At 41.6% G+C, this 5,246-nt stretch overlaps 1 long non-coding RNA gene across 1 annotated transcript; it reads right to left on the bottom strand.

The window, feature by feature from the left end:
* Positions 1 to 316: 316 nt before the first annotated feature.
* LOC311035827 lies at positions 317 to 1,832 on the bottom strand. The gene is made up of 3 exons (XR_014599789.1): positions 1,713 to 1,832; positions 895 to 1,032; positions 317 to 418 (listed from the first exon to the last, which is right to left on the bottom strand). It is a non-coding gene; the product is annotated as an uncharacterized lncRNA (long non-coding RNA).
* Between the last annotated feature and the right edge of the window lie 3,414 nt (positions 1,833 to 5,246).

The following is a 5,246-nucleotide window of genomic DNA, read 5'->3' on the forward strand; positions in this document are numbered from 1 at the left end:
ATTGTTTGATACATTGGAAGATGCAAAGGGAGCTGAATGAGAGGCGGTCTTTATTATTATTTTGAAAGTATTGACTTGTAAATGTTAGATCAGTGAGTCTTCTGCAGCAGGTTAGTTAATACTGAAGTAGAATTAACTGCAAAGCAACCGAACCATCGTCCGATTCATGGTACATTTAGATCGATGCAGGGGTCCATGCATGTCACATTGTTAATGCTTAAATCGATAACCGATTCATTTAGGTTCATCTTTACACTCTCAGTACCAGCCCACTTTCACCAATAAAATAAATAAAGACAGAGTGCTTGAAACTTACTGAGATCCAAGTGTTCTTGTGAGTCTTTAGTTTCCTGCTTAAGAGAAACAGTCCCGGCTGGAGAACTGATCTTCACCTGCAGACTGGACTCCACACACTGATCTGGAATGAAGGAATACAATATGCACTTTAATAATAAGGACTTTGTGACAAGAATATGGACTTTATTAATAAGGACTTTGTGACAAGAATATGGACTTTAATAATAAGGACTTTGATGTGATATGAATGAAATGTGCATTGCATGTCTGAATTCAGTGCTGAGTTCTGAATGCAACACCTCCTGTTCGTTTTCTGATTGGGTTAGATGAGCATGTTTACATGAAAAGAACATGATAAACACCTATATAACCACTGAAAAAACTATCATTCTTGTAATTATGGCAAAAAACTAATTTGTAGTGAATGTTGAAACCGGGTTTCCGGGACATATTATGTTTTAGAGGTATTAGTAGGGACACGCAGCGTGAAAGCGGGACAATCCCGGCCAAACCCGGGACGTCTGGTGACGGCTCTGTCTCTCTGTTTTCATCATCATCACTTCATACTGCTACATAGTAATGTCAACGCTGACCCACCAGCCTCTTCTGGTCTTGAGAGCAGCTCCTCCTGTTCCTCTTTAATCTGTGGAGGTTGTGGTTCCTCATGGACCAGACTGGAGCTCCACTCCTCTTCTGGTGAAAGCTCCTCTTTACACACAGGGACGTGCAGGAAATCTAGGGAAAAGATACAATGAGACTCTATAAAAAGGTTTTAATTGTGTACCTCCACTGCAGTACCTAAAAAGTATCAACAGATTACTCTTTGCCCACATCTTTGTTCTGTGCTGTAAATAGTGCTGTAAATAGTGCTGTGTGTAGTTGTTTGTTTACATTGCAGTGCTCTCATAGATGAAGCGAGACCAGCTGAATGAGAGGAGAATGAGAGGGGGCTCTCACTCATTTGAAAGTGATAATATCGGTTCATCTTTACACCCTCAGTATCGGCCCACTTTCACTAGTCTCGCGTAGCCAGACAACTATTCCACAATCTCTGAATGCTATATAGAGTCTGGAACTCCCAAAATCCGAGAGAGGAAACTGGCACTTCCGTTCACGAAAATATCTTTCAAAATATCTTTACACTTTACTTTTTAATTTCCATTTCTGCCAAGCAGCAAGCTAAATATACTTAGATGATTTGTATTTATATTAGGATAAATTTGCGCGACTGTAAAGACGAAACGGAAGTGGGGAGGAGGCTCCACATCCGGTTTATATTCTAATCATGATCAGAGCTTCCGAGTCCCAGACTGTATGACCGGAAACATTTGAAAATTGTGGGAGGCAACAGTCTGGTAACGCGAGACTACACTTTCACCAATAAAATAAATAAAGAGAGAGCGCTTGAAACTTACTGAGATCCAGTTGGTCTTCAGGTTCCTGTTTAACGTGGTCTTCAGTTTCCTGCTTAATAGAAACAGTCCTGGCTGGAGAACTGATCTTCACCTGCGGACTGGACTCCACACACTGATCTGGAATAAAGGAATACAATACACACTTTAATAATAAGGACTTTGTGAAAATAAGGACTTTGATGTAACATGAGTAAGGACTTTAGTAATAAGGACTTTGATGTGACATGAATAAGGACTAAACCAGTGGTTCTCAAACTATGGGTCGCGACCCAAAGTAGGGTCGCAGGAAGGTGCCGTAACTTGAAAAATAATAAGAATATATATTTTTTTAATCGAGAAACAGGAAAACGTGTCGTCTAATGTCAACTTACTTTTCAGAATTCTAATTCAAAAAGTAGCAAAAATAGCAGATGATTTGTGTGACACCGAGTAATAATAATTTATGGGGAAAAAAACATTAAAATATATATGTAAATTAAAATATGGGGATACAAGGTTTCTGCCCGACGATATGTACAAAAGGAAACACAGCTGCCATAATAACCAAGTGACACGTCAACATGTGTCACTTGATAGCGGCGGGCATCTTGAAGGGCAGAGACTACATAATAAAGGATGCCCGTCGCCCCCAGATTGACGGTGAATCACAGGGTTTGTGACGGAGCTTATAAACAGTGACCCTTCCGTTCTATTACAAACTTTATTGACAGTTTTTATGTGCCATAACAGGGCGCGTCGAGGGAATGAGGTAGATAGAGGAGTTCGATTTTCCGCGTTCAACAACTTATCCAAGCACAGCCGTGTTTGTTCACGGCATTTTCACAAAGGTAAGTTATTACCAAACACATGAAACTGCTGTTTTGTCTCTGCTAACTTAAAGTATAGGTATTAGTTAATGGCAATGCCAACTAGACTAGGGTAGCCCAGCTGTGTTGTTCCACATTACACAACAATCTGTGCAGAGCTAAGACACATAGCTTTTGATTGATTGAATAATGTATTAACAAGTTGCATAACTAAGTTACATAACTAATTAGCAATGTTGTTGTTTTTTTCTCCTGGCAAACCAGCCATGGAACAGACAGCAAGCTGCTGTACTGAGCAACACTGACCCTGCAACAGCACCAGATGTGGAGACGGATGGCACATTATTATCTTTCTAATAGACGTTCCATGTTAGGTTATATTTGTGCATTTATAATGTCTGCATTACATCTATTCTCTGAAAATAGCCGATCTACGAATCGAATGTCTCCTCCACAGTGACCCTGGTTCTTGACAAACAGGTGTCGTGCAAAGACTACAAATGATGCCTAGTTCAGGCAGGCAACTCAAGGCAGCATGACCAGTCACATGATCGGGTGACCAGTCACATGCTCTCTTCTCCTGATCTGATTTGGCATGTAACACTAATTAAAATGTTCATGCTAACAGGGAATGAATCGATACAGAACCCAAACGCCAATATGCTTCATATATCAATGCTCAATTATGCTCAATAAAAATATATTCTAAAATCAATCTAAAAGTTGTCTGACTGAACTGCATTCATATGCAAAACGCTAACGTTTTTAGATTGGAGCTGGACAATCAGTGAGGACCCTGCTGAAAAAGGCGTCTCCAGAGATGCAATCTAGAAGTGAAACACAATTTACACATGAAGCCAGACAGGGCAACGATGCCCCGTTTTCGGCCATTTGTTATTCAAACTCAATGAGTCTGTCAGGTAGACACAAGTAGGCAGGCTGTTTGTAAATGAGGAGCAGCTACAGCCTGAGCTACAATGTGGAGATTACAAAAAAAAATACCCAATCTACAAGCTTTCGCTATGGAAGCTATTAAAGATGGGGTGCCGTGACCCCCCCCCCCCAAAAAAAACATAATACTAGGAGGAAGATTTTTTCCAAAAAAGTGTACAGAAATTATTAAAATTATGTCTTTATGTGGACACGCCTCCAGTTCATTAAGTATACCTGGTTCTCACCTTAGCACCTCCTCCACCACCTTAGCACCACCCACCTGTCCTAGTCCCTCCTCATGCCCACACCTGTTGTGTTATGATAATGAGGGGGAGGGTATGTTTTTACTATGTCACTAAAGCGCTGTTTCTCTATTGGCACGTTTGACCCTCAAGGTTTCAGCCTCCAGGAAGAAACTCCAAATAGTCAGAGAAGACATAAAACCACCACCGGGGGGCTTAATGAAGTTCTATCAACCTCATAGACACATGAAAAACAGTGCAAAAACATGGCACCAGCTCTTTAAATGTGTAATAGCTTGTTCCTTCATTAAGATACTGCATCAGATGTACTCGTGTAAGTGGTCATAGTAGATCAAAATCCTCTTCTGTCCAGTCTATCTATGTTCATTCATTCAGGTTGATTCTACCATTACCAATGTCCTCGATCTTGCTGAGTTAACGCGCTTTTTCCTCATTGTTCAGCTTGTCCTTGTACGGTATGTTGAGCCCGGGTTCGCTCTGTCCATCCTGTTTTCCGTTTACTATGTAGTCGGCAAAGAACTAGTTAATGTTTACAAACACAGAGATCCACCATCAATCTGTAGTCTAAATAGCATCATTATGTACTCTCTGCCCGTCAAAATGGACGCGGCTACTAAGTCGCACGCCACGCACCCCTTGCTGACGTCAACGCTCACTATAGAACATTGGTTCTCAAAGTGGGGTCCGGGGACCCCCAGGGGTCCTTGAGGGAGTTCCAGGGGGTCCCCAGCTAAATGATAGATTAGGCACAAATGGACCCTTATGGGTCTGTATCTCTGAGAGTGTACAAATGGAACCAAACATCTGTACACTCTAAGAGTTAAATTAACATTGATTTTACGATATAAACTGGGGTCCAAGAGATATGAATGCCATTAAATGGGGGTCCGTAGCCCTAATGCATGTCAAACTGGGGGTCCTTGAAATTAAAATGGTTGATTCACTGCTAGAGCCGTAAAAAAATCTTCTCTTATGGGGGTCCCTGGCATATCTTTTCAAATGGGGGTCCGCGGGCTAACAAGTGTCAATTTGGGGGTCCTTGACATGAAAACGTTTGAGAACCACTGCTATAGAACAGTGAGAATCATGTAGATCTCAGGATTCATTTCATAGTTTGATGTGTGTAACGGACATACCTGCAGTGTGTAGTTCGATGTTGTGTGTGTAACAGACATACCTGCAGTGTGTAGTTTGATGTTGTGTGTGTGTAACAGACATACCTGCAGTGTGTAGTTTGATGTGTGTGTGTGTGTGTGTGTGTGTGTGTGTGTGTGTGTGTGTGTGTGTGTGTGTGTGTGTGTGTGTGTGTGTGTGTGTGTGTAACATACACATACCTGCAGTGTGTAGATCGATGTCCATATCAAAATCAATGTCCAGCAGTTTGTTTTGTTTCTCCAGCAGAGTTTCTAGTGTCTCTATCTCTCTCTGGAAGAGGTTGCACATGAACTCTGCAGCCGCACTGAGGCGCTCCAACACAAACACTCTGACAAGCTTCACACAACAAACATCAGCACCACGCTGCTGTTTGTCCA

This window comes from Gymnoscopelus microlampas (assembly GCF_963454915.1).
Source record: "Gymnoscopelus microlampas genome assembly, chromosome: 20".
Taxonomy (NCBI): domain Eukaryota; kingdom Metazoa; phylum Chordata; class Actinopteri; order Myctophiformes; family Myctophidae; genus Gymnoscopelus; species Gymnoscopelus microlampas.